Genomic DNA, 26293 nt, shown 5'->3' on the forward strand with positions numbered 1-26293 from the left:
TAAAAAACTTCAACACTAGGCAGGAGCCGCTTCTTTTGAGTTTTTGTTCATGTTTGCCCAAAAGATTCATAAAATGCTATAGAGTATTACTGTTTCCCTTGGTAGTCCTTCCAATGTGGAAGGTAAGTTTTTCATTCTGAAAATATAATGAATTTTGTAAAGAACACAGAGAATCCAATATAGAACTACAAGCCCCTTCCCTGGCAACAAGTTTTCATGTACCAGAAGGTTCCAAGCAAGTTTCCAAAGGAAGAAGGTCATCTGTAGTACTACCCAGCTATGATACTCTTGGACCACAGCAGTGACCAGTATGGCACACTAAGCCTAAAGAAAAAAAAAATATAGGGATGCATACCTTCATGGAATTCAAGAGCTCTCCTCAGGGTTGCTCAACAAGGAAATCATAACTGGTAGTGGAATCCTAGAAAAATATCCAGGTCTACTGAAATTATGGATCTTGCAGAGGAACGTATAACCACCAATTTGCTAATCACCCTAATCCCAAACTGCATTCTAAATATCTATCCTTGCACCCACAGTTAAGCGTACTTCTCGTATTTTGTCAAAGAACCTTAAGGCTCAAGAATGACTGCAGAAAATGGGGTACCAAGATTGTAAAAGATAGAAATTTTAATGTGATTTTTGTGTCTCCTAGAAATGTCAGAGAAGCGGGAGCCATAACAAGTAAGCAACAAGGCTGCCTAAACATGACCTGGGCAAGGATACCAACAATAGACATTCTAACATGGAAGGGAAAAAGTTCATGAACCTTCAGTTCTTGAAAAAGTACTAGAGGCAACTAAAGAATGCCAAAAGCTGAAACCTGAGAGCTGAGAGCAGGAGAAGTAATTTCACTGAGGTAGTTTGTTGTATACCAAATGGTAAGCTCTGGGAACATATGCATATAAGTAGACAGAACAGATTGCATTTACATACTTACAAATTGTGTACATATGTATTTTCCATTTCCCATGAATAACAACAAATAAAGAAAATGAGGCAATGAACTTGACTGAGAACAATGAGGTTCACAGGAGGGGTTAGAGGAATTAGAGTGAAAGGGAAATGATACTTTTCTATTATAGTCCAGAAAAATACTATTAAAAAGTTGATGTTATATACATAAGCACATTGATAAAAGTCATTTTGTAATAAAACAAATATATGTTCTCACCTTTATGTTATTTATACCATTAATTCTTCTCTTTTGATTAACTATGTAAAAACTTAGATGCAAAAAGAATTATTATTACCTGATCTTTCTTCATCACTAGGTATGTTTCATGCAAAACACTCATGTAAACTTGTAACTTAATCGTCTATATATTGAATTATAAAATACATACTATTCTAAGTACTTCAAATACAGAATCTATTATTAATCCATTACTTACCCCCCTTGACCATAAAATACTCAAATTCATCCACGTCTTATTTCAGTATTAGCATACCCCATTGTTATTACAAATTAATCATTGTTAGGAAAACAGTTACAAACATATTTTTCATCTTTTGCAACTACAACCTATTTGTATGTTTCCTCATTGCATTTCATTAGGTAAGACAGCATGGTCAGTTTAAAGTTACCATAAGCTAAAAATCAAATAATTGCTCAACCTAATTCCAGTTATGATGATTCTCTAACTCAAGACTTTCTAACTGTTTTATTGTACTTTAAATTCAATGACTTTAAGCAGTCTTAGTGGCTATCCAGAGAGACACACCTCTATCCATTTTTTTCACATCAGTGATCTTTAATAATTTTCCCCTACCCAAACCATTTTTCCTCAATCCCTCCTTCTCATTTTATTTTCATCTCCTTCTGTTACACTTTACAATATCCCTAGATTAACAGCCACATAAAAAAATTCCTGTCATTTATCCCATTTGCAATTCACAGATCTATAATAGTTTCTATTACAGAGAAGGCTCATAAATTAGTAATCTTATAATCCTATTTTATTGCAGCCTGCTTTAATATGGACTTCTGGTTCTAAGTGAATAACGAAAATATCTTTTACAAGATAGTATCTCACAGTGTAGCCAGCCTGTCCTAGAACTCATTGGAAGCTTTCTGTCACAAACTCCCAAAAACTGGAGCAGTGAGTATTGAACAGTATTCCAGGCAAGAGTAAAGTTTAATGCAGAGAAAAACATTGACTCAATGCCAAACAATGTAAAACATTGAATACTAAGCTTCCAATTTTGTTTATAGTGGTAAACAAAATTATTAACGCAGTTGTATTTTAACTATGATGGAAGCGTTTTCCTTTGAACTCCAGTGAATTACCTAAAGCAATATAGTATTTTCAAGCTACAGAAATTAGAATGAATATTCGAGAAACATTTTCTTGCCAGATTAAATTCTTGGCTTTTCATGCTTAAGACTTTGAGTCTTTCAGAACGTGGTCTTACCTCTCATTTGCTATTTAATTACTGTTTTTCTGTACAAGTAGATGAACCTCAAGTTCTTGTTTGCCTCATCAATGGATATTTCCTTTTCCCAGATCTGACAAGTTAAGAATGAAGATGAGCCACCACACCTCATTTTCTTTGATCTAGAATTATCTATTTTGGGATAATTCAAATATAGAAAGAATAGACATCGCTAATAAATTCTGGTATAACATACTTTGCACAGCGTTGTTACAGAAACCTGCCTTTATGACTATGTGCATTAAAGGAGAAAATGCAAGGAGGAAGTGATTATGAAAGAGCAGAAGCAGAAAGATGAGTGGGGAAGAAAAGGGAAAGCACATATCCCCAGCCTTTGGTAATGTGAACACAGTCCTGAAGTTTTACTTCATGGTGTCCCTCTCTAAGCTATTCCTGGAATCTGTGAGCCTGAAAACACATTTGAGAAGGTTTTTGTATCTTTCCCTAGACACTAAATTAAGGAGCAGCACAATTTCACATTGCATAAAACTGCCAGCCAGGGCTCCCGATTCTTCCTTTAATGTCCATTTCCTTTTTGGTGTTTCATATTTTCTGCTCATTCCCTCTCTCCAGAGACCTTCACTGTCCCTATTATTGATTCACACTTTATATTCAAAGTAGGGCTTTATTTTTTTTCCAATTTTCTAACAAAATGTGTTTTTCTAAATAACTTTAAGCTCTACACTGATATGGAACCTTGGTGTAAAATTATTATAATTACTTTCTTAAAGCCAAAGGAAATTGAAGAAAAAGATAGAAGATTTAAAACTGTCTGATTCGCACAACATATCCAGTTTCTTTATCAAAGAATAGCAAGACTGGGAAATCTTCCCCCCCCTCTTTGGCCTAAAACTCATCACAAAATCAGGAATCACATAGAAAATACAGTCATAATACAAATTCATATTTTTACTTCAAGGAAGAAATAAAAATATATAAAGTAAAAATAGAGATACTATGCAATAACAGTTCCGGTCTGCCATATCAGTGATCAGCCCCCACAGCAGTAATTAGGATACATTAAATGAGATTGCCTGCATTTTTCTTAGTAGGAGAGCCCTCTGTGTGTATTCCCACACTTCTTGTGAAGTGTAGTGATTGAGTCTTTGTTGTACTTCAGTACACTGCACTCTGCAATGTGTAAAATGTTCTCCCCACTCTAAGGTGTATGTGCGGATATCAAAGAACTTAGCCCCAGAGCAGCATGATTTGCATTTTCTTAATTGACTCTCTGATATTTTAGTATGTGTCCATTCATGTTATAAATACTACTGCAAACAAAATATCATCCTCTCAGTTTTTTTGTAATGACTATCTGGCTTTGTACTATAAACCAGATATTAAAATATGTATTTCACAAATTAGTACAGATGGAAACAGTAGCACATGTCTATAATCCACTCTATTTTCACACTGAGGTATAAGTATTGCCAATAGTTCAGTATTGATTACACAGTTAATGCCAGCAAGCTTAGATTTTAGAGTGATACCCAGTATTAATACACAGTTTTATGATGTAGCTAGAGACAGAAATGAAAAAGAAAATGTTATGTGATCAAATAAGTTATATTCAAGCTCTCACATTTCAGGCTCCCAGTCTGAATTCATTAGGGTAGCCTGTCTTTATAAAATAGGCATTCTTTTACTAGTAAAGAGTAAATTTTAAAAAATCAAACTGGTCATCAAGTTCTCAAATTGTTTCTTATTATACCTAATAGTAATGGGAGGTGTTGTTTTAGGAATAAATTCGCAAAAAGAAGACTGTAGTAAGCAACTAACACTAGTTAAGAAAAAGAAATCATTTCCAGTATCTATTAGCTTGGTTAAATGGTGAACTCCATAGTAAAGATACAATTTGCAAAATGGCAAAGCTGGGATAATGTTTGGAAGAACACTGAAAATTTTAGTTGAGGCGAATGTGTCATATTAATTTTGACAAGGAAGGAAACTCTCTCACTTTTATCAGAGGATGGTTGTTCATCTATGTGCTGGCAAGTTTTATGTCATCTTGGCACAAGCTAGAGTTATCTGAAGGGAGGAAGCCTCAGTTGAGAGAATACCTCCATAAGAAATGGCTGTAGGATAATTTCTTTCTTTGTTTCTTTTAAGTGAATGAAATGTAATTTATTAATTTATTCTGGAATTACTCTGGAATGTATTGACTACTACCAATGAAGTTTTGTTTTGTTTTTCAATTTATCCCCTTTGTATTTTAGTTGTGGCCCCTCCCTCTTCTCCTACCCTCCCTCCCTCTTCGTCTCCTATTTCTCTTCTCTTCCACTGAAAGGGAAGTCCTCCCCCTACTGTCTGTTCCTAGACTATCAGATCACATCAGGACTGGTAAAAGAGAGGGAGAAGGATGGGAGCTTAACAGATGTCCTCTAGGATATGTTCTTCCTTTTTTTTTTTAATCTCTGTCAAAACTCAAATTTATTTCTTTATTTTATTCAGAACTAAAAAACAGTTATATATTTTAATTTTTAGATTTATAATTACACCATTTTCTCCTCTTTTATCCCACCAATACTTCTTTTATTATTACTATTATTATTATTATTATTATTATTACCATTTATTCAATTTGTGTCCTGGCTGTGGCAGCATCCTCCGCCTCCTCCCAATCCCACCCTCGTTTCCTCTAAATAGTGATTAATGAAGAAGAGCACAGCCCATTGTGGGTCCTACTATTCTAGGGACTCTAAAAGAAAGCAGGATAAGTAAGCCATGAGAAGCAAGCCAGCAAGTAATACTCCTCCAAGGGGTCTGCATCAGCCCCTGCCTCCAGGTCTTTGCCATGTCTGAGTTCCTATCCTGACTTCAGCGTCTCTGATGACCAGCAATATGGAAGTGTAATGAAATGAACCGCTTCCTCTCTCAGTTGCTTTGGTCATGGTGTTTCATCACAGCAATAGTGATGCTAACTGAGAAAGCCATGAGTGCTCCAGTGAAATTATTAATGCTCACTTATCACCAGGGACTTAGTAATACCACTCAGGTGGAAATCTTTCATCCCCTTAAACTCAATTTTCAAAACGTAAATTTTTACGCTCAGTAATAAAGGCCAAAAGAATTTTTTCTAGTGAGGATGAGGGAAAGACTCACCTTAATGAAAAGGAAAATACAATGCTAAAATATACCCCAAATTTAGAAGCAGTAGAAACAGAAACTTTATCAAGATTTCTCCAAACCCAAAACAAGATATCTGAAGCAACACAGATATATTTATAAGCAGAAAATCAAATGTCAATGTATAGGATTATTTCAGTGTGATGCTTTCAAAGACCATCTCAAAAGAAGAACAATAGGGAAATAGAAGAGTACAATAATAAATATGTTTAACAGGGTCACATCTACCAATATAGTATTGTCTAACAGCTAAATAATATTAATGCTCTCAATTTTATACATAAATCCTACTAGAAAACACTTTACATGGTAGTTCAGAAAATAACAATATATTTTAAAGAAATAATATTATTCAAAATATATTTTCTAATCAATAATGTAGTAAAACTAGAAGGAAATATGACTACTCTCTCCCTTACTATTTCTAAGTATGCTAAACTTTTCTCTGTTTAGACAAACAAGAGCTTAGGTTATCTTTAGATAAAATGATCACAAATTTCAAAGGATGCATTGGCCAGCTTACAGTGAAAACATTATAATAAAAATCTTGGTTCATGTTTGTTCCATAGCTGTGTTACAATTGTATGTAAGCAATGAATTGGGCATTCATAACTTGTGAAATTTTCTGACACATTATCCTAGAATTTAAAGCTTTATAAATGTGACTTATTCATTAGAGTCCAAACTCACATATGGATATAGACAAAATATTCTTAATAAAGGTGTTCTCTGGCCTCCACATGGAAGCATCAGCACACAAATATGCATGAGCAGACAGGCAAACACACATGAGAAAACACACAAAGAATTAATGAACATGATCATTAGGGAATGAGTATGTGCTGGATAGTTGTGTCAACCTGACACAAGCTGAAGTCATCTGAGAGGAGGGGAACTCAGTTAACAAAATGTCACTATAACATCCAGGTGTAGGCAAGCCTGTAGTGTATTTTCTTAATTAGTGATTGATGGGTGAGGGTCGAGCCTATTGTGGTGGTGCCATCCCTGGGACAGTAGTCCTAGGTTCTATAGAAAATAGGCTGAACAAGCCATGGAGAGCAATCCAGCAAGCAGCACCTCTCCACGGCCTCTGCATCAGCTACTGCTTCTGGGCTCCTGGCCTGCTTGAGTTCCTGTCCTGGCTTCCTTCAATGATAGACAAAATGTGTAAGTGTGAGCCAAATAAACCCTTCCCTCCCAACTTGCTTTTTGGTTATGGTGTTTCATCACAGCAATGCAAACCCTAAGATACCTTATAAAGCCTAGGGTCTATAGGAAATCAAGGTTCTAGTTTTGGCTAAATAATGCATTTGGGTAAGGAATGCATTTTTTGCCATCTTCACCCTAATACATAACGAGGTTGGGCCGACTGAGCAAAATTTTAAAAATAAAATAAAAATATGGTTGAATAAAAAAAAGAAAGAAAATATAATAACTTATTGCATTCTTAGTGATTCCTTCAGCCTAGGTGCAAACTAAGATTTTCTTCATTTTGTAGACATTCTAAGCATAGATTTGAACATATTCTTATTTCTATTTCTTTGTGTCAGCGATGGATACCTAGAAACATTTTGTACAAAAGACTCCAGTATAACCAACATAACAGAAATTTTAATCTATTGCAGAAAAAATTGAACAAGATATCAGAAAATGGAATTTTTTCCATGGAGGATGAATATTGAGAAAGCATATCTTATCAAAGGCCATATCCAGATTCAACACAGTCCCCATCAAAATCCCTTCTTCTGGGTTCTTCAAAGGAATTGAAAAAAAAAAATTCCAGGTTTTGTGAAAACACACACACATACACAAACACACATACACACACAAACTCAGAATAGCTAAAACAATCCTAAATAATAAAAAATTAAAAATTATGTATTTATCATCAGCCAATATTTTAAGATAAACTTCAGAGTTATAATTTAAAAAAAGCATAATATTAACATGGAACCCAACACATTAATGAATCAAATTGAACTGAAGGCCTAGACATAAGTTCACCTACCTATGTACCCATGATTTCTTACAAAGAAGTCAGAAATACATACTGAAAATGAGAATCAGCATCTTCAATAATGGTGGTGGTCAAACTGTTGAATAGTGGTTTTCAACCTGTGGGTCACAATCCCTTTGTGAGCCGAAGGACCCTTTCATAAAGGATATTATAAGACTATCAGAAAACACAAATATTTACATTATGATTTATAACACTAGCAAGATGACAATTATGAAAAAGCAAAGACAGCCAGCCACTGAGTTCATGTCAGAGACAGCCCTTGCCCCCCTTACTAGAGAAACCACTTGAAGACTGAGCAGCCAATGGGCTAGGGAAAGGGCATAGGGGGAGAAGAAGGAGGAGGAGGGTGGGTGAGACTGGAATGAAATGAGAGAGGGGACTGCAGTGGGGATACAAAGTGAATAAATTGTAATAAATAAATATATAAATAAAAATAAATTAAAAAGAAAGTAAAATGAATCATAAGATTAATTTCTCAGAACAAAAAATTAATTAAATTGAAATATTTTAAACAATATCTAGAAGACAGGGAAAAAAAACATTCTAAATGAGACTCTGCCACAAATTAGAAAATGCATCAATGGCTGAAATGCATAAAACAATTTATTTTTTTCAATATCCTATGATTATTCGGGGCATACTTGTAACAAATTAGAGAAAAAATAATTTTCTTTTTTATAAACAGGAGGAAAGCGGGAAAAGGAGGCCATGACCTATAGAATCAACTTATCAGAGCTCATAGGGGCTCAGAGAGACTGAAGCACCATTCATATAGTCTAAATGAATCTGTTCTAGGTCCTCTGAAAATATTATGTTTGTTTAGCATCAGATTTCTGTGGTTCTCCTAACAGTGGATGTCTCTGATTCTTCTGTCTCTCTTGGCACTCCCTTCCCTCTACTGGGTTCTTCCAGCCTTAAAGGAAGGGCTTGCAAATGCTCTTATTGAGTTCTTTATTTTAATTTATTTTATTACAATTTACTTACTTTGTACGCTAGTTGTAGCCCCCTCACTTGTCCCCTTCTTCCCTCTTCTCCCCTATGCCAGTCCACTGATAGGAGAGGACCTCCTCCCCTTCCATCCGATGCTAGCCAACCAGGTCTCATCAAGTCTGTCTGCATTGTTTTCCTCTGTAGCTTGGTAAGGCTGCTAACTACTTAGGTGGAGGTGATCAAAGAGACAGCCACTAAGTTCATGTAAGAAACAGCTCCTGTTCCCCTTACTAGGTTTTCCCATTTGGAGACTTAGCTTGCATGGGCAACATCTGTGCAGGGGACATAGGTTACCTCCATGCCTGGTCCATCTCAGAAAAGACCTCTGGACCCAGATTTTTTTGGTTCTGTTGCTCTCATTGTGGAGCTTCGCTCTGTCCAATGTTTGGTTTTGCATCTTAGCATCTGCTTCAATACCCTGCTGGGTAGAGTCTTTCAGAGGACTTCTGTGGTAGGCTCCTGTCCTTTTCCCTGTTTTCTCCCTCTTCCCATGTCTGTCCCATATGCCTTTCTGAATGGGGATTGAACATCTTACCCAGGGTCCTTCTTCTTGTTTAGCTTTTTTAGGTGTACAGATTTTAGTATGTTTATCCTATATTATATGTCTAATATCCACATATTAGTGAGTATATTCCCTGTGTGTCTTTTTGCTTCTGGGATACCTCACGCAGGATGATCCTTTCTAGTTCTCACTATTTGCCTGCACATTTTATGATTTCCTTGTTTTTAATTGCTGAATAGTATTTAATTGTGCCAATGTACCACAATTTCTGCATCCATTCTTCAGTTGAGGGACATCTGGGTTGTTTCCAGATTCTGGCTTTTATGAATAAAGGTGCTATGAACATGGTTGAGCAAATGTCTTTGTTGTATACTTGCATATATTTTGGATATATGCCTAGTTGTAGTATAGCTGGATCTTGAGGTAGCACTATTCCTAATTGTCTGAGAAAACACCAGATTGACTTCCAAAGTGTTTGTACAAGTTTCCATTCCCACCACCAATGGAGTAGTGTTCACCTTTCTCCATAATCTCTCCAGCATGTGTTGTCCATTGAGCTTTTGATCTTAGCAATTCTGATGGGTGTGAGATGAAATCCCCAAGGTTGGTTTTATTTGTATGTGTCCAATGAGTAAGGATACTGAACATTTCTTTAAGTGTTTCTCTGCCATTTGTTATTTCTTTGGTAAGAATTCTCTGTTTAGCTCTGTATCCCATTTTTAATTGGATTAAACAATGGCCCAACAAAAAAAAAAGAAAAAAGGAGAGAGAGAGAGAGAGAGAGAGAGAGAACTTCAGACCTATCTATCTTATGAACATGGATGAAAAATACTCAACAAAATAAAGAAGGAAGAAGAAGGGAGGGTGGGACTGGGAGTAGTGGTGGGGAGGGCTTCAATCTGGGTATATAATAAATAAATTGTGAAATAATAAATAAATAAAAAATATTCAATTAATAAAAAAATCATTAAAAGCTAAAAAAAGTAAAGGGCAACGGCAGGCAGAATGTTAAAATTGCTAAGATGCTAAATCCATTTTCTCTTATGCATTTACAATGAGCGTAGGCTCAACAAAGCATACAAAGTGAAAACTAATAACTTTCAAAACAAGATTTACATTTTATAACCATCGAATATTTGATGTACATTTTTGCCTTTCGGCATGAAATGTTGTCAGAGGATTGCTATATTTTGTTATATTTTGATTTAAACTGTCCTAATGACTCATATTTTTGAAGGTATCTCTGTTTAAGGCTTCCAAAAAGAGGTACTTGACAAATTAGACAGCAAGCAAGTATCTCATTAGCTCCTAGCAAATGTCAAACTCATTTACACATTTAGAGAGTTAATGATATGTTTCTAGATATTTTCTTATAAATTTCTGTTTCCTACATAATTTTAGAACACCTAAAGAGTAATGTTTTTATTTTCTTTTTTTTTTTCCATAATTTTATTTTTCTCATTAGTTACATTTTGTTAATTCTGTATCCCAGTTGTATCCCTCATTCCCTCCCCAGTCCCACCCTCCCTCCCTCATCTCCTCCCTGCCCTTTTCCAAGTCCACTAACAGGGGAGGACCTCCTCCCCTTTCATATGACTCCCTTTTGTCAGGTATTTTCAAGACTGGCTGCAAAGTCCTCCTCTGTGGCCTAACAGTACTGCTCCTCCCTTGGGAGGTGGGGAGGTCAAAGAGCCAGTCATTGAGTTCCTGTTAGAAATAGTCCTTGTTTTATTTTCATATTATAAAAATTCAGCTTTTTGAATAATTTCAGTAATTCTCAATTTGTAAATCTATCCATTTTCATATGAGTTAAAAAATACATGATACATAATATTCTACAGCATTGATAAATGTAATACATTTTCTATTTTATTGTGTTTGATGTATGACAATGTATTATAAACCTTTTATTAATAGGGGTTTATATCTCCTTAAGCATGTGAGAAGCTATATAAAAATGGAAAATGAGCTATTTCTGTATATTCTATATTTTATAGTCTCTAATTAGATATAAATAAGCTGTTTCCTTTCATCATTATGATTCTAGTTGCCAAAACAAATATGTAAATACTACATATATTTTCATATAAAAATTATTACAATGAAAGACTAAACTGATGAAAAAAATCAATATGTCACAAAAGACTTAGTTTATCCAGTACATAGTAAGAGAGAGAGAGTGAGAGAGAGAGAGAGAGAGAGAGAGAGAGAGAGATGCTCTATGTAGCCTTTGCTATCCTGGACTTGCTTTATAGACAAGGCTGGCCTTTAGCTCACAGAGATCTGCTTGCCTCTGCCTCCCTGAGTGCTGGGATTACAGGCATGTGCCACTGTGCCCTGCTCAAAGTGAAAAATTCAAAGATCCAAAGAATCCCAAGTATCTGGGCACAGGGGTCTTTTCTGAGACTGTATCTCCAACCAGGGTCCATTCATAGATATAACCTAGAACCCCTGCTCAGATGTAGCCCATGGCAGCTCAGTCTCCAAGTAGGTGCCCTAGTAAAAAGAACAGGAGCATCCTTACCAGGCCTCAGAGGAGGGCATTGTAACCAGTCCTGATGAGACATGATAGCTAGGGTCAGATGGAAGGGGAGGAGGACCTTCCCTATCAGTGGACTTTGAGAGGAGCAAGGGAGGAGATGAGGGAGGGAGGGTGGGATTGGGAGGGAATGAGGGAGGGGGTTACAGCTGGGATACAAAGTGAGTAAAATGTAGTTAATGTAAAAAAATAAAAATTTAATTTAAGAGAATCTAATTAAGGAAGCTTAACTGTGGATGCTTTTATTCTTTCAAAATTATTTTCATTCCTTTTTACTTTTCAACATTGTCATGGAAGTTGCGTACCACAGCATGACTGATATTGCCTTCCTAGCAACACCAAGGATGGAGATTTATTTGAACCAATTAATCTTTTATTTGTGTTATATTTTATTGGTTAATCTAAAAGCTGCTTTTTTGAGAAGATAAATAAGATTGGGTAATCCATAGCCCATTTAACTAAAGAAAGAAATATGTGACCCAATGGAACAGAAACAGAGATGGCATTACAGGGAAACTAGAAAGTAGACAACAATGGAATTCACAGTATTTTTATGAAATACTATAAAATCCATATTCAATTTAGTAAGCAGAAAATAAATAAAGGAAATTCTAGATCTATCTGAACCACCAAGTGTATACCAAGAAACAATCAACAACTAAACAGACCCATAAAACCTAGGAAATCAAAATAAAAGTCATCCTGGCAAAATAAAAGGAAAAAGGAAAGAACAAACAAAATATCAAGGTCCAGGTTTATTTACACCAGAATTTTATGGGACATTCAATCTACAGTAAATTTTTCTCGAATTATTTTTTTAAATGAGTAGCACCTGTCTAATTGGATGTCTACATGCAGAAAAATGAAAATAGGTCCACATTTATCACCCCGCACAAAACTAAAGTCTAAGTGGATTAAAGACCTCAACATAAAACCAGATATGCTAAATCGGTTAGAAGAAAAACTGGGGAACAGCCTAGAACTCATTGGCACAGGAGACTACTTCCTGAACAGAACTCCAACAGCATAGGCTCTAAGAGCAACAATCAATAAATGGGACCTCATGAAACTGAAAAGCTTCTGTAAAGCAAAGGACATTGTCATCAAAACAAAAGGACAGCCTACAGATTGGGAAAGAATCTTCACCAACCCTTTATCTGACAGAGGGCTAATATCCAGTATATATAAAGAACTAAAGAAGCTGAAAGCAACAAACCACGTAATCCAATTAAAAAATGGGGAACAGAGCTAAACAGAGATTTCTCGATAGAGGAATATCGAATGGCAGAGAAACACTTAAAGAAATGCTCAACCTCATTAGCCATTAGGGAAATGCAAATCAAAATGACCCTAAGATTTCACCTTACACCCATCAGAATGGCCAAGATGAAAAACTCAAGTGACAGCACATGCTGGAGAGGTTGTGGAGAAAGGGGAACCCTCCTCCACTGCTGGTGGGAATGTAAACTGGTACAACCACTTTGGAAGTCAATCTAGCGCTTTCTCAGACAATTAGGAATAGTGCTTCCTCAAGACTAAGCTATAGTACTGCTAGGCATATACCCAAAATTTGCTCAAGTACACAATAAGGACATCTGCCCAACCATGTTTGTAGCAGCTTTATTTGTAATAGCCAGAACCTAGAAAAAACACAAATGTCCATCAACAGAGGAATGGATACAGAAATTGTGGTATTTTTACACAATGGAATACTACTCAGCAATCAAAAATGAGGAAATCATGAAATTTGCAAGCAAATGGTGGGATCTAGAAAAGATCATTCTGAGTGAAATATCCCAGAAGGAGAAAGACAAACATGGAATATTCTCGCTTATATAGACCTAAAAGATATGATAAACATAATGAAATCTATATACCTAAAGAAGATAATCAAGAAAGCAGACACAGGGTATGATGATCAATCCTCATTTAGAAAGACAAATGGGATATGCATTGAACGTATGACAGGAGTCTACCGCAGAAGGCATCCGAAAGACTCTACCTAGCAGTGTTCCAAAGTAGATACTAAGACTCATAACCAAACCTTCGGGAGAGTACAGGGAATCATATGAAAGAAGGGGAGTTTGATGTGTAAAGGATAGGAGCTCCACAAGGACCAAACATATCTGGGCACAGGGTTTTTTCTGAGATGGACACTCAACCAAAGACCATGAGTGGATAAAACCTAGAACCTCTGCTCAGATGTGACCCATGATAGCTCAGTAATCAATTGGTTTCCCATAGTAAGGGGAACAAGGACTATTTCTAACACGAACTCAATGACTGGCTCTTTGACCTCCCCACCCCACAAGGGAGGAACAGTATTGTTAGGCCACAGAGGAGGACTTTGCAGCCAGTCCTGAAAATACCTGACTAAATGGAGTCATATGAAAGGGGAGGAGGTCCTCCCCTATCAGTGGACTTGGAAAGGGGCAGGGAGGAGATGAGGGAGGGAGGTTGGGATTTGGGAGGGAATGAGGGAGTGGGATATAGCTGGGATACAGAATTAACAATATGTAACTAATAAGAAAAATAAAACAATAAAAAAAGAAAAATCAGTAGCACCCCAGTAGCACCCTACACTCCTTCTACAAAGATAGTATTACTCTAATAGCAAAACCAGGTAAGGAATTAACAAAAATAAATAGACTATAAGCCAATGTGCATCATGAACATACATACAAAATATCTCAGTTAAGTATTACAGACTGAATACAGGAAATATCAAAAAGATAATTAACAATGAACAGCAGTGTTTATCCCAGAGATGTAGAATTGGTACAACATATATAGTCTGATAAATAAAATATATAACACAAATAAACTTAAAAACAGAAATCATGTGATCATTTCAATAGATGAAATATAAGGACTTTGACAAAACCTAACATGCCTTTATGATAAATGCTAGAGAGAATGGGACAGGGGAAACATCCCTCAACATCATAAAGGCTGTATTTGCAAACACACAGATAAAATCAACCTAACTGGAGAAAAATTCAAATAAATCTCACTAAAATCTAGAATAAGACAAGGCTGTTGATTATCCTTGACTCACTATTTAGAGCAGTAAGACAAGAGAAGGAAACAAAAGGAATAAAATGATAAACTAATGAGTCTGTATTTGGGGATAATAACATTATGCATAAGAAGAGAGTAATTGCACCAGAAATCTTGTAGAAATGATCAACCCTTTCTACAATACAGCAGTATACAAATACCAACTTATGATGATCAGTAGCCTTTCTATATAATGATAACAAGCATGCTAATAAAAACATCATGAAAATACTTCATTCACAACATTCTAAAAATAAGTCGAGGAATAAACATAAGTAATGACATGAACGATCTCTGCAATGGAATTTTTGAGTCCCTGAAGTAGTGTAATAAGGAAGGTACTGAAAGATAGAATGTCTTCTGGTCCTCATGGATTGGTAGAATGGATATTATGAAAATGAACACCCTACCTCAAGGAATGTAGATGTTCAATGAAATTCCAGTCAACATATCCATGTTTGATTATTATGTAAGAGAATACTATACTATATATACTCTACATATATACTTCTATATATATACAAGTATAGTATATGCTTCTATATACTATAGGACTTATGTCATCTTAACTGTTTTGAATACCCAATTCTCATGCCTACATACCTCTCTTATCGTCATTATATCTGTTTTGATTTTTTTATTTTAATTTTTTTTAATTTTTTATTTAACTTTTATTAACTACACTTTATTCATTTTCTATCCCCCATAAGCTTCCCCCTCCTTTCTGCATGCATTCCCCTCACCAAGTCCACTGATAGGGGAGGTCCTCCTCTCCTTCTTTCTCATCTTAGTCTATCAGTTCTCATCAGAGGTGGCTGCATTGTCAGGGTTCTAGTTTATCTCCATGAATAGTCCTTGGTTGGAGTATGAGTCTCTGGGAAGTTCCCTGTGTTCAAATTTTCTTGTTCTGTTGCTCTCCTTGTGGAGTTCCTGTCTTCTCCAGCTCTTACTATTTCCCACTTCTTACATAAAATTCCATTCACTCTGTCCAACAGGTGGCCATCAGGCTCAGCATCTGCTTTGATAGTCTGCAGGGCAGAGGCTTTCAGAGGCCCTCTGTGGCAGGTTCCTAGGTTGTTTCCTGTTTTCTTCTTCTGGCTTTCAGAGGCCCTCTGTAGCAAGTTCCTAGGTTGTTTCCCGTTTTCTTTTTCTTCTGATGTCCATCCTCTTTGCCTTTCAGGATGTTTTGTGTGTGTTTGTTGTTTAAGTTAATTTTATATCCAGCCACTTTGCTGAAGGTATTCATCAATGTAGGAGTTCCTTGGAAGAAATTTTGGGGCTACTTATGTACCCTTCTGAGAACAGTAATACTTTGACTTCTTCCTTTCCTATTTGTAACCACTTGGTCTCCTTTAGTTGCCCTATTGTTCTGGTTAGGATTTCCACTATTATGTTGAAGAGATAAGGAGAGAGTGGGCATATTTTCCTTGTCCCTAATTTCAGTGGAATTGGTTTAATTTGCTTTCCATTTAGTTTGATGGAAACTATAGACTTATATATTGACCTATAGACTTCTTATATATCGCCTTTACTATGTTTCGGTATATGCCTTTATCCCTGATCTCTCTAAAACTTTAAATATGAATGGGTGTTGGATTTTATCAAATCCTTTTTTGACATGTAAGGGAATGGTTGTTTCTTTTTTTTTTCTTTCAGTTTGTTTATGCGGTGTATTCAAATGATGGATTTCCATATATTGAACGAACCTTGCATATCTGGGATCATGCCTACTTGTTCTTAATGGGTAATATCTTTAATGTATTCTTGGATTCAGTTTGTGAATATTTTATTATTTTTGTGTCAATGTTCATAAGGAAAATTGGTCTGAAATTATCTGTCATTGTTGGGTCTTTTGTGATTTAGGTATCAAGATGACTCTGGACTCATAGAATGAGCTTGGTAATATTCTTTCTGTTTCTATTTTTTTGGAATAGTTTGACAAGTATTGGTATTGGCTCTTCTTTGATGTTCTGGTAGAATTCTGTGCTAAAACCATTTGACCCTGGGCTTTTATGGAAGGGAGACTTTTGATGACTGCTTCTGTTTCCATAGGGCATATAGGACTATTTAATTTGTTTCTCTGATCTTGATTCAAATTTAGTAAATGGAATCTATGATGAAAATTGTCCATATCATTTAGATTTTCAAATTTTGTGGTGTATAAGCTTGTGAGGTAAGAGCTAATGATTACTTGGCTTTCCTCAGTGTCTTTTATTATAACCCCTTTTAAATTTCTGATTTTGTTGATTTGGATAGTGTCTGTCTTCCTTTTATTTAGTTTGGCTAAGGGTTCATCTATCTTGAGTTTCTCAAAGAACCATCTCTTGGTTTTGTTGATTCTTTGAATTGTTTTCTTTGTTTCTAATTTATTAATCTGTTAGCCCTGATTTCAAGCCTTCTACTCTTCTTGGATGTATGTTCTTCTTCTTCCTCTTCCTCTTCTTCTTCTTCGTTGTCATCTTCTTCTTCTCCTTTTCTTTCTCATTCTTCTTCTAGTGCTTTCCAGTGTGCCATTAAGTTGCTTTCATGAGATATCATGAATTTCTTTATGAAGATATTTAGTGCTATGGACAGTCTTCTGAGCACTGCTCTCATTGGTCCCATAAGTTTGGGTAAGTTGTGCCTTCATTTTCATTGAATTCTAGGATGTCTTGAATTTCTTTTTCTCTTTACTCCCTGACCCAGTTGTCATTGAGTAGAGAGTTTGTTCTGTTTCCATGAGTGTGTAGGAAATTGGTTATTTCTGTTGTTGATGAAAATTCAGCTTTAGTCTGTGGTGTTCTGATAGGAAACAAGGGATTATTATTATTGTAGATGTTGAGGCTTTCTTTGTTACCCAATATAGGATTAATTTTTGAGAAGGTTCCATGAGGTGTTGAGAAGAACGTATATTTTTCATTTAGGGGTAAACATTCTGTAGATACCTGTTAGGTCTTTTGATTCACGACATCCATTAGTATCATTATTTCTCCATTTATTTTCTGTTTTTGTGACTTGTCCTTTGGTGAAAGTGGGATGTTGAAGTCTCCCACTATTAATGTGTGGAGATAAATGTGCAGTTGAAGCTTTATTAATGTTTCTTTTACGAATGTATGTGCCCAACATGAGCTCCACAAAGAGAGCAACAGAACCAAAAAATAAGCACAGGGGTCTTTTCTGAGACGATACTCCAACCAAGAACCATGCATAGATATAACCTATAATCCCTGCACAGATATAGCTCATGGCACCTCAGTCTCCAAGAGGGTAACCTAGTAAGGGAACAGGGGCTGTCTTTGACATGAACTCAATGGCTGCCTCTTTGATCACTGAAGGGGGAGCAACTTTACCAGGCCACAGAGGAAGACAATGTAGCCAGTCCTTATGAGACCAGATAGGCTAGGGTCAGATGGAAAGGGAAAGGACCTCCCCTATCAGTGGACTGGGGAGGGACATGGGCGGAGAAGTGGAAGGAAAGGTGGGGTTGGGAGCATAGACGGTGGGGATAAAACTGTGATACAAAATGAATAAATTGTAATTAATAATAAATAATTAGAAACAAATAACAACAACAAAACCAAATGTGCTTACCTTTGTATTTGTGGTACAGATGTTCAGAATTGACATGTCTTCTTCCTGTAATTCTTCTTTGAGGAGTATGAAGTGTCCTTTTTCATGCCTTTTGACTAGTTTTTGTTGAAAGTTTATATTATTAGATTATAATGGGTACTTCAGTTTGCTTTATGGGTCCATTTGCTTGGAAACATTTTGCCACTCCTTTACTCTCAGGTAATTTCTACCTTTGGGTTAGGTGTGTTTCTTGTATGTCACAGAAAGATAGGTTCTGTTTATGCATCCGTTCTGTTAGTATGTGTCTTTTTATTGGAGAGTTGAGTCCATTGATGCTGAGATATATTAATGACCTCTGACTGTTGGTTCCTTTTATTTTGAAGTTTGTTGTGGGAGTTTGTTTTTGTGCTTGCCTATTTTTGGTTTTGTTGTAGTGAAGTTATTTATATCCTGTTTTGTTGTTGTTTTTGTTGTTTTGGTTTGGTTTGGCTATAGTTAACTTCCTTGTGTTGAAGTTTTCCTTCTAGTATCATCTGTTATGCTGGGTTTGGGAATGTACAGTGTTTAAATTTGTTTCTGCCATGGAATATCTTGTATTCTTCATCTATGGTGAGTGAAGGTTTTGCTAGGTGTAGTGGTGTAGACTGCCATCTGTGGACTCTGAGGGTTTGCAAGATGTCTATCAAGACCCTTCTGACTTTTATGGTCTTTCCAGAGAAGTAAGGTCTAATTCTGATAGGTTTTCCATTATATGTTACTTGGCCTTTTTTCTCTTACAGCTTTTAATATTTTTTTTTTGTTATTCTATAAATTTAGTGTTTTGATTATTATGTGTTGGAAAGATTTTTTCTGGTCTAATCTCTTGGGGATTGTATAGGACTCTTGTATGTTTTTAGGCATCTCTCTCTTTTTTTTTTTTTTTCAATGCAGTTTATTCAGGAACCTTGAATAATCCTCGGACCCCGGGGAAAGCCAGCCCACAGCTTAAATAGCCTCTGGGTAGCCAACCCAGGCGTGCCACATGGGCAATGCAGATAGGTCCACATACATGGAAGCAAGCCAGATCCTCAACCTTAGCCAAATGTGGAGTTGTTTGTGACAGAGAGCACTCACCATCGGGAAGGTGGAAGGCAGAAACCAGCTCCATCTTTAAGGCACGGCATTATGCAGCTCTCTACAGTTCCCCCTTTTTGTTTTAGACGCATCAGGCAAGAGTAGAGGTCTGATCTCTGATATTAGAAATAAATTGGGACTTTGTACCGATGTTCATTTAGGTGTCATCCACCCAAAGAGCATCAGACCCATCCAATACCTTTTTCTCAGAGGCAGGACCTGGGGCATCAACCCGCATGCAATCAGACTTGCTCTTCTCTGGGTCCAAAGAGGCTGACCTTGAGTGCAGTGCTTAACCTTGCATCCTGAGCATAACATTTTAGCTCCCATGCTTGGGGAGACTGTCCTGCTTCAATGGCTGTAAAGGCCTGAATGGTCATGGCTGCATTACACTGTTGTGAGACTCTAATCTTGCATATATACCACAGGCAAACCAAGGAGACCAACACCAGAAGGCCTGCTAATGCTCCCATGCCCGCCCATTCCTTCATATGATTCATGGCTGCAGCAATCCATGATGATAATCCTGTGGCTAGTCCTGTGTCCACTCTGGTAGAATTTACCGTGGCAATGGCCACTCTCAGTAGGCATCTCTTTCTTAAGATTGGAGAAATTTTCTTCTATGAGTTTATTGAACATATTTTCTGGTCCATGGAGCCAAGACTCTTCTCTTTCCTGTATTTCTATTATTCTTGTTTTTTTTTTCTTTTCTTCGTTTCTTAATTTCCTGAATGTTTTTTTTTTTTTTAATCAGCAAAGTTTTTTAATTTTATTGCTTTACTCCCTTATATCTTGAAAAGCATGGATTAAGGTCATTTTAATGCATTTCAATTGTGCTAGGCTATCAAAAGCTGCCTAACTTTGGATAACTGAGTTTTGGGAATGCCATATTTTTCTGGCTCTTGTTGATTGTATTTTAAAGCTGAATTTTAGCCATCTGGTTGTCTCTGGAATTAGTTATTAGATCATGTTGCCTACTATAATTCTTGGGAATGTGGGAAAAGCCCTGGGCAGGAAGTGGACTGTTCCTATAGGAGCCTTCTCAGATTTGTGGAAATAGTTTCTGACTGTTGTAGTTGTAATAGAATTGCCTGTGTTTATCCTCAGATATTTCAATCTGTGGATCAAATGTATTCATCGGGAGCTCAGGGACTCTCCTTTCTCCAAAGAAAGTCCCGGAGTCACCTGCCCTGCTAATTGCTTTCCATGCTAGGTTAGTGAGCACAGGCATTGTGTACGGACACTGTGCTTGTACGGACACTGTGCCTGTTGGGCACGGACTTTTTAGAGAGCTTGTGAGCTTAAAGTGGTCCTGCTAGTCTCCTTAGTGAGAGGAGTTGAGCCATGGAGCAGTGTCCAGGGTTGCTTCTATGGGTCCCAAGTGTCAGAAGGTCCCATGTTGGAATTCTGTGCCAGAGACAGTGAGAATGGGCCTGTAGTTTGGAGCTCCCTCACACACCCAGTATCAGAAGGTATCCTCTCCATGGGATGGTGAGAGTGGGAACCCCATGTTTGCAACCTGGAGCTCGAGGCGCAGGACGGTGTCCATGGGACTATGAGAGTGGATGCCTGGGTCTGAAGCCTCACCTCTAGTACCGGAAGGTATCCACTCCACAGTGGTGAGAGTGGGCTCCTGAGATTAGAGCCCCACACTGCTGTTACTGGGAAGGTGTCCACAGATGATGGAATTGGGCAGGTGGCTTAGGGCTGTGGCTATGCCCGGTTGGAGCCCAGCAACTTTTCCTGGGGTTAGCTGCGTGGCCTGAAGTAGGACTGTTGAGTTTCCCCATGGGATCTCCTCTCACCTGTAAAACACAGATGTCTGGAGTTTGGAGTCCACATTGCAGAATGCTGGTTGCTCTGCTCTCACCACTGAGCTGGTTCATATACCCTGCATGGTCAGTGCCGCCATCGTGTATCCTCCAATGATTTTGTCTTAAAAAGAAAAAAGAAAAACCGTAGAGCATTCTTAAAGTGATTTATTATAGTTTTCCCATCTTTGGAATACTTTCTCTCTGGTTGAAACCATAAGATGGTAGTTAATATATGGTGTTCTTTGTCCATAAATATACATATCTTACTCTAAGAATGTACTTTAATGCTATTCCTAGGGAGATGTCACATCTTTTCTTTGTTAACTAGGTTTCTAGTTTGTCTAACTGGGTGTGTGTACCATGAGTGTATCCTTTATTTTCCCTCCCATCAATTGCACACCTCAAGTTAACCTCTCCATATTTATTACACTATAATATGAACCAATTACTGTTTCCCCATAGTTTAATAAATATAGGCCATTGGAGCTAAAAATGTGCACATTGTTATTAATTCTAGTCTATGGTATTCATTTGACAAATGTGCCAGTTTTTTAAAATATTTTATTTTATTTGTTGAGATTATGATACAATTACATCATATCTCCTCATCTCTTTCCACCTTCAATCTTTCACACATAGCTCTCCTTGGTCTTGTTCAAATCCGTAGTCTCCTTTTGGTTAATTGTTTTATATATATATATGTGAATATATTATATATATTTCTAAATACATTAGTACAACTGGATCAGTATTTATAAAATTACTTGAATGCATTTTTTTCATTTGATTTGTATAAGGTATATTTCACTGATGAAGTAAAATTTTTGCAATGTATGTGAGAAGTTTTAGAGAAATTTAACTCAGGTTGTAAGATCTATCCCGAAACCTGGACAGCATCGTGCAAAGTGTTGGTATTTTAGAGTAAACAAGAGAAAAAGGAGAACGATTGCTGAACAATAGCATACCTAGTTTTCTTTGTTTTCTGGATAGCACCATGGTCCAACAGCTCTTGGTTGTAAGCTTTCTCTGCAGGAATGGACAGCATTCACCTGACTTGTGAGTCAAACGGATAGATGGACGTATAAGCATAGAAATACACACATTCATGCACAGTAAATCGATGTTGTTTGAATATAAAATTTCTCTCAAAGAATCTTGTTTGATAATATGGTCCTGAGATATTTGTAATGATTATTGTATATTTTAGAGTTAAAGCATTGCTGCAAAAAGTAGATCACATCAGCTATTTTATAACATTTTAATTTTTTTCATTCCTATAATTTCTAGTCCATCCCTTAATATAGTCATCATTTGTCTTGTTATGTCCTCCTCATGCCACCACCTACCCTATCACCTAAGCAAAAATAACCAACAAACAAAACAATTAATCCAGTTTCTATTGTGAGGGTATTCATTTAGAACACATATTTAAAAACTTGTTTTCTCAGTTCATTTTACACTATTAAAGGTTTATTGTCTTGGGATCTTATGCATCAAATTCAACTTAATACTATGCTCTAATGAACTTCTATCAAGAATGAAATAATTTTTAATATTTGTATTATTATCCATATTTCAGCCTTAGTTTTACAAATGACTTGGATTTTATGAATGTTCACATTCAGATTTGAAATATTTAAAAATCATTTATTTTTGTTTATACTTACACTCCATTGTCATCTGTGTGGTACCTATCACCTCAATCTTACAGCAGCGAGACTGCAGAGAGTTCCATAAAGTTCCTTGACTTTGTCACATGTACCCCAACTTAAGAAGTTTTTTTTTTCTTTCTTTCTGGAAAATAGAGATATGTATTTAGGCATAAATTTTATCATATATATTTATGTGTGTGTATATATATATATGTATATTACTGACTGTTGTTGATTAATATCATTTAATATTGATTTATCTTTTAGGTAAGCAGCGGTTAGTCCTAAACCAGCTGTATATCCAAAAAAAAAATCACGCAGAGACTAAGATTCATTTAATTAACCTAGAGCACAATGCTGGGCAATGGTTACTCCATCCTAAACCCCCACACTTGCATAGTTTCCTCCCATTCAGATTTCACCCATTATTCGTGCTTTAAGTCACATTTTAGGTCAGGTTCATCTCCCATAGTGGTTCCAAGTCCTCTCCTGCTGATCCCTGCTCTCCCATCCTCCCACTAGGTTCCTTCTCCTCCTCTCTGGACTAGGATGTCTCACCCTATTCTCTCCATTGCTCAGCATTGATTGTTTGCTTAATTGACAATTATAGAGAACAAATGGTGGCATGTTTACACAAACTTGACACAGGCGATGCTTAGAATAAACATCACAATGCAATGTCCTAATTGAAATCAGATTGTGGGATAGAGAAATAGCATTTGAATGAACAAGGGTAAATTGTATACATTCCACAAGAACATTATATTAATAACTGACTTTTAGATTTATAATAGTTTTGGTCTTTTGAAAAATGGGAGTTTAACATTATATATTGTCCCAAAACTTCAAATACTATCACTTAAATATGATGTAACATTAAATATGTCAACATATGTGCAGCTTATATTTATGAAATCTATTTTAACAAATTAAAATTCTAAGTAACTGCCTAGCAAATGTAGCTCAACACTTACTAGGCATGCCTCATGCTATGTGTTTAATCCCCAGCAGAATAAAAGAATAGGGAATTTACAGATCTCTGAAGGAAAAATCTCATTTTAAAAGTCTGAAATTTTTTCTTGTTTAGCTTCTTTAGGAGTATAGATTTTAGTATGTTTATTGTATACTATATGACTAATATCCACTTATAAGTGAGTATATACCATGTGTGTTTTCTGGTTTAGGTTACCTTGCTCAGGCTGATCTTTTCTAGTTCCCACAATTTCAATGTAAATTTCATGATTTCCTTGTTTTTAAATGCTGAGTAGTGTTCCATTTTGTAAATGTACCACAATTTCTGTATCCATTCCACCACTGAGGGACATCTGGGTTGTTTGCATATTCTGACTATTATGAATAAAGCTGATACGAACATGGCTAAGCAAGTGTCCTTGTTGTATACGTGAGGTTATTTATGATATATGCCTAGGGGTGGTGTAGCTGTAACTTGATTTTCTGAGAAAGCACCAGATTGATTTCCAAATTGATAGTATAAGTTTACATTCCCACCAACAGTTGAGGATGGTATCACTTTCTCCTCATCCTCTCCAGCATGTATTGTCACTTGAGTTTTTCATAGTAGCCATTCTCATGAGTGTGTGGTGAAATCTCTGGGTAATTATGATTGGCATTTCCCTGATGACTAAGGACTTTGAGCATTTTTAAGTGCTTCTTTGCCATTCAATATTCTTTATTGAGAATTCTCTATTTAGCTCTGTACTCAATTTTTTAATTGGATTACTTGATTTTTTGCTGTTTAACTTCTTTAGTTCTTTATATACACTGGATATTAGTCCTCTGTCATATATAGGGTTGGTGAAGATCCTTTCTCAATCTGTAGGCTGTCATTTTGTTCTGACAACAGTGCCCTTTGCTTTACAGAAGCTTTTCAGTTTCATGAGGTCCCATTTATTGATTGTTACTCTTATAGACTTTGCTGTTGGTGTTCTGTTCAGGAAGTTGTCTCCTGTGCCAATGAGTTCAAGACTCTTCCCCACTTTTTCTTCTAAGCAGTTTAGTGTGTCTGGTTTTATGTTGAGGTCTTTGATCCACTTGGACTTTAGTTTTGTGCAGGGTGATAAGTATGGATGTATTTGCATTTTTCTACATGTAGACATCCAGTTAGACCAGCACCATTTGTTGAAGATACTGTCTTTTTTCCATTGAATGGTTTTGCCATCTTTTTCAAATATCAGGTATTCATAAGTGTGTGGATTAATGTCAGGGTCTTCTATTCAATTACATTGATCCACCAGTCTGTTTCTATGCCAGACCACTCCTAGGCATATAACCAAAAGAGTCTCAAGTACACAATAAGGACATTTGTTCAACCATGTTTGTAACACCCTTATTTGTAATAGCCAGAAGCTAGAAACAGCCCAGATACCCCTCACTGGAGGAATGGATGCACAAATTGTGGTATATCTACACAACGGAATATTACTCAGCAATAAAAAACAAGGAAATCATGAAATTTGCAGGTAAATGGTGGGATCTGGAAAAGATCATCCTGAGTGAGCTATCTCAGAAGCATAAAGATGCACATGGTATGTACTCACTCATATAGAGATATAATAAAGAATAAACCTACTAAAATCTGTACACCTAAAGAAAATAATCAAGGGGGAGGATTCTTGCTAAAATGCTCAATCCCTATGCAGAAAGGCAAAGAGCCTGGACATCAGAAGAAGGAGAAAAGAGGGAACAAGTCAGGAGCCTGACACAGAGGACCTCTGTAAGGCTCTGCCCTGCAGACTATCAATGCAGATGCTGAGACTTCTGGGCAAACTTTGGGCAGAGTGCAGTGAATTTTATGAAAGAAGTGGGAAACAGTAAGATCTGGAGAGGACAGGAGATCCACAAGGAGAACAACAGACCAAAAAAATTGAGCAAAGGGGAGTCTGTGTACTGATACTGATACTCTAACCAAGGTCTATGCATGGAGATAACCTAAGACCCCTGCACAGATGTAGCCCATGGCAGTTTACTATCCAAGTGGGTTCCATTATAATAGGAACAGGGACTGTCTCTGACATGAACTGATTGGCCTGCTCTTTAATTACCTCCCCCTGAGGGGGAAGCAGCATTACCAGGCCACAGAAGAAGACAATGCATTCACTCCTGATGAGACCTAATTGACTAGGGTCAGAAGGAAGGAAAAGAAGACCTCTCCTATCAGTGGACTTGAGGAGGGGCCTGCATGCAGACGATGGAGGAAGGGAGGGATTCTGACCGGAGGAGGTAGAGAACCACAGGGAAAATACAAAGTGAATAAAGTGTAATTAATAAAGAATTAAAAAGATAGAGAAGTGCTCAACCTCATTAGCCATTTGGAAAATGAAAATCAAAACGACCCTGACCCATCAAAATAGCCAAGATAAAAAACTCAAGAGACAACACATGCTGGAGAGGTTGTGGGGAAAGGGGAACCTTACTGCACTGCTGGTGGGAATGTAAACTGGTACAACCACTCTGGATATCAATCTGGCACTT

The 26293-nt window shown here is 36.7% G+C and overlaps 1 long non-coding RNA gene across 9 annotated transcripts in view; it reads right to left on the reverse strand.

Annotated features, from left to right (window-relative positions):
• Positions 1-26293, reverse strand: part of LOC110541176 (uncharacterized) — a 361531-nt gene that overhangs the window by 121656 nt on the left and 213582 nt on the right. For all 9 annotated transcript variants that reach the window (XR_009594300.1, XR_009594303.1, XR_009594297.1 and 6 more), the window contains 3 exons: positions 22817-22943; positions 22115-22202; positions 21141-21270 (listed from right to left, as the gene is read on the reverse strand). This is a non-coding gene — a long non-coding RNA (uncharacterized LOC110541176). Of the gene's footprint in view, positions 1-21140; positions 21271-22114; positions 22203-22816; positions 22944-26293 lie in introns of those variants that run through there.

This window comes from Meriones unguiculatus, chromosome 9 (genome assembly GCF_030254825.1).
Source record: "Meriones unguiculatus strain TT.TT164.6M chromosome 9, Bangor_MerUng_6.1, whole genome shotgun sequence".
NCBI lineage: Eukaryota > Metazoa > Chordata > Mammalia > Rodentia > Muridae > Meriones > Meriones unguiculatus.